The 4,142-nt window shown below is 41.8% G+C and overlaps 3 non-coding genes across 3 annotated transcripts; 1 reads left to right on the top strand and 2 right to left on the bottom strand.

Moving 5' to 3' along the window:
* Window positions 1-2,216: 2,216 nt before the first annotated feature.
* TRNAQ-UUG (transfer RNA glutamine (anticodon UUG)) lies at window positions 2,217-2,289 on the top strand. The gene has a single exon. It is a non-coding gene; the product is annotated as a tRNA-Gln (tRNA).
* A 270-nt stretch (window positions 2,290-2,559) lies between these two features.
* Window positions 2,560-2,669, bottom strand: TRNAL-UAA (transfer RNA leucine (anticodon UAA)). The gene is made up of 2 exons: window positions 2,632-2,669; window positions 2,560-2,604 (listed from the first exon to the last, which is right to left on the bottom strand). It is a non-coding gene; the product is annotated as a tRNA-Leu (tRNA).
* An 807-nt stretch (window positions 2,670-3,476) lies between these two features.
* On the bottom strand, window positions 3,477-3,590 carry TRNAL-CAA (transfer RNA leucine (anticodon CAA)). The gene is made up of 2 exons: window positions 3,553-3,590; window positions 3,477-3,522 (listed from the first exon to the last, which is right to left on the bottom strand). It is a non-coding gene; the product is annotated as a tRNA-Leu (tRNA).
* Window positions 3,591-4,142: the final 552 nt, after the last annotated feature.

Below are 4,142 nucleotides of genomic sequence, written 5' to 3' on the forward strand. Positions count from 1 at the left end.
GTGGCATTCTCTTTCTCCACACTTTTTGAAAAAATGTATATATACTGAGCGTTTGTTACGAAAGCATCATGCGCCATTCTGAAGAGCACGTGGTCAAATGGAAAAGGGATCTTACTTTAGATCAGAAGATTTAGGGTTATCATCCCTTCATGGTGGTGGCAGTCTCCCTCCACATGCTTTTAGAATAGAATGTACACATGCTGAGAGGGTTATATGACAGTATAGAGAGACATGTCAGTTTTAGACAAGTAAGGACACTAAAAGCAGCTGTCAGAAGTGGATTTGAACCCACACCTCCATTTGGAGACCAGAATACCCACCTCAAGGGAAACAGAACACTCTTAAGTCTGGCGCCTTAGACCACTCAGCCATCCTGACTAACTGCGCTGAGAGTGCTAGAATTATTCCCATTCAGCTAATCAAAGAGAAATTTAGCTACAATTTTCTTGAAAATGTAAGAACAATGTCATTATGTTTGAGAGAGAATGAAGAGAAAGCAGAGAGACAGAGAGAACGAGAAAAAATAAATAAATGAACGGATAAGGCGGATTCTGACCAAACGGGGGGGTGGGGGAGAGAGAGAGAGAGAGAGAGAGAGAGAAAGAGAGAGAGAGAGAGAGAGGAGAGAGAGAGAGAGAGAGAGAGAGAGAGAGAGAGAGAGAGAGAGAGAGAGAGAGAGAGAGAGAGAGAGAGAGAGAGAGAGAGAATACATCAATGGGTAAGATGCCGTCAGGCTTAAGATCAGGGTTTTGAGGGGTTCGGGTCCCGACATGGCAGTCAGTTTCCACGTGTTTTTTAAAAAAAAGTTTATTCTTATTCTAGACCAAGGGACCACGTACTCAACCATCATGTGCCATTCAAAAGACTGTTTGGCCTAATGAATAAAGTGTCTGACTTTGGATCAGAAGTTTGAGGTTTCAAGTCCTTTCATGTTTGTGGCATTGTCTTTCTGCACTCTTTTTGAAAAAAATTTAAATGTAGTGATCGGTTGTTATGAAAGCCTCATGCGCCAATCTGAAGAGCAAGTGGCCTATGGAAAAGGCGTCTTACTTTGGGTCAAAAGATTGAGGGTTATCATCCCTTCATGGTCGTAGCAGTCTCTCTCCACATGCTTTTAGAAAAAAATGTACAGATCCTGAGAGGGTTATATGACAGTTTAGAAAGAAGGGTCAGTTGTAGACAAGTAAGGACACAAAAAGCAGCTGTCAGAAGTGGATTTGAACCCACGCCTCTATTTGGAGACCAGAAAACCCCAGCTCTGTGTGGGGAAAGAAACCATTCTTGAGTCTGGCGCCTTAGACCACTCAGCCATCCTGACCAACTGCGTTGTGGTGCTACAGCTATTCCCATTCGGTTAACTAAGGAGGAATTTAGCTAGAATTTACCAAGAAAATATAAAGACAATGCCATCACGTTGTGATTTTGAAGATGGAAATTTTGGAGAAAGAGAGAGAAAAGAAAGATAGATTGAGAGAGAGAGAATGGGTAAGGTGTCTTTCTTTAGATCAAACATTTATACACATGTTGAGAGACAGAGATGTTAGCGTGTCATAGTCATCAGACTAGGTAAGATTCTAGAATATAAGAAAGCTTTTCTGGACCATGGGAGCATGAATGCAATGGTCCTGACTTTCATATCAGAACAATGAGAGGTTGAGTCCAGTTGTGGTAGTCTGTTTCCATGTGATTTTTGGAAAAAATGTATACACATGCTGAGAGACAAAAGATTTAAGCGTGCTATAGTAATCAGAGTAGGTAAGATTCTAGAATGTTATTCTGCACCATGGAGCATTGAATGCAAGCATCGTTAGCTAAGGAGGAATTAAGCTTGAATTTACCAAGAAAATATAAAGACAATGTGATCACATTTTGATTCTGAAGATGTAATTGTGGAGAGAGAGAGAGGAGAGAGAGAGAGAGAGAGGAGAGAGAGAGAGAGAGAGAGAGATGAGAGAGAGAGAGAGAGAGAGAGAGAGAGAGAGAGAGAGAGAGAGAGAGAGAGAGAGAACATCAATGGGTAAGATGCCCGTCTGACTTCAGATCAGAATTTTGAGGGTTCGAGTCCCATCATGGCAGTCAGTTTCCATGAGTTTTTTTGAAAAAAACTATACACGTGCTGAGAGAGAGATGTAAGCGTGTCCTTCGTCATTGGACTCAGTATGATTCTTATTCTAGACCACGGAACCACGTACTCAAGCATCACATGCCAATCAAAAGACCGCGTGGCCTAATGGATAAGGCGTCTGACTTTGGATCAGAAGATTGAGGGTTCAAGTCCCTTCGTGGTTGTGGCATTCTCTTTCTCCCACACTTTTTGAAAAAAATGTATGTATACTGGGCGTTTGTTACGAAAGCATCATGCGCCATTCTGACGAGCACGTGGTCAAATGGAAAAGGAATCTTACTTTAGATCAGAAGATTTAGGGTTATCATCCCTTCATGGTGGTGGGCAGTCTCCCTCCACATGCTTTTAGAATAGAATGTACACATGCTGAGAGGGTTATATGACAGTATAGAGAGACATGTCAGTTTTAGACAAGTAAGGACACTAAAAGCAGCTGTCAGAAGTGGATTTGAACCCACGCCTCCATTTGGAGACCAGAATACCCACCTCAAGGGAAACAGAACACTCTTAAGTCTGGCACCTTAGACCACTCGGCCATCCTGACTAACTGCACTGAGACTGCTAGAATTATTCACATTCAGCTAATCAAAGAGAAATTTAGCTACAATTTTCTTGAAAATGTAAGAACAATGTCATTATGTTTGAGAGAGAATGAAGAGAAAGCAGAGAGACAGAGAGAACGAGAAAAAATAAATAAATGAACGGATAAGGCGGATTCTGACCAAACGGGGGGTGGGGGGGGGGGAGAGAGAGAGAGAGAGAGAGAGAGAGAGAGAGAGAGAGAGAGAGAGAGGAGAGAGAGAGAGAGAGAGAGAGAGAGAGAGAGAGAGAGCGAGAGAGAGAGAGAGAGAGAGAGAATACATCAATGGGTAAGATGCCGTCAGGCTTAAGATCAGGGTTTTGAGGGTTCAGGTCCCGACATGGCAGTCAGTTTCCACGTGTTTTTTTAAAAAAAGTTTATTCTTATTCTAGACCAAGGGACCACGTACTCAACCATCATGTGCCATTCAAAAGACTGTTTGGCCTAATGAATAAGTGTCTGAATTTGGATCAGAAGTTTGAGGTTTCAAGTCCTTTCGTGGTTTGTGGCATTGTCTTTCTGCACTCTTTTTGAAAAAAATTTAAATGTAGTGATCGGTTGTTATGAAAGCCTCATGCGCCAATCTGAAGAGCAAGTGGCCTATGGAAAAGGCGTCTTACATTGGGTCAAAAGATTGAGGGTTATCATCCTTCATGGTCGTAGCAGTCTCTCTCCACATGCTTTTAGAAAAAATGTACAGATGCTGAGAGGGTTATATGACAGTTTAGAAAGAAGGGTCAGTTGTAGACAAGTAAGGACACAAAAAGCAGCTGCCAGAAGTGGGATTTGAACCCACGCCTCCATTTGGAGACCAGAAAACCCAGCTCTGTGTGGGAAAGAAATCATTCTTGAGTCTGGCGCCTTAGACCACTCGGCCATCCTGACCAACTGAATTGTGGGTGCTACAGCTATTCCCATTCGGTTTAACTAAGGAGGAATTTAGCTAGAATTTACCAAGAAAATATAAAGACAATGCCATCATGTTGTGATTTTGAAGAGGGAAATTTTGGAGAAAGAGAGAGAAAGGAGATAGAAAGATAGATTGAGAGGGAGAGAGAATGGGTAAGGTTCTTTCTTTAGATCAAACATTTATACACATGTTGAGAGACAGAGATGTTAGCGTGTCATAGTCATCAGACTAGGTAAGATTCTAGAATATAAGAAAGCTGTTCTGGACCATGGGGAGCATGAATGCAAGGGTCTGACTTCATATCAGAACAATGAGAGGTTGAGTCCAGTTGTGGTAGTCTGTTTCCATGTGATTTTGGAAAAAATGTATACACATGCTGAGAGACAAAGATGTAAGCGTGCTATAGTAATCAGAGTAGGTAAGATTCTAGAATGTGAGAATGTTATTCTGCACCATGGAGCATGAATGCAAGCCATCGTTAGCTAAGGAGGAATTAAGCTTGAATTTACCAAGAAAATATAAAGACA

This window comes from Dendrobates tinctorius, unplaced genomic scaffold (assembly GCF_039654945.1).
Source record: "Dendrobates tinctorius isolate UK_male_01 unplaced genomic scaffold, ASM3965494v1 ptg000609l, whole genome shotgun sequence".
NCBI lineage: Eukaryota > Metazoa > Chordata > Amphibia > Anura > Dendrobatidae > Dendrobates > Dendrobates tinctorius.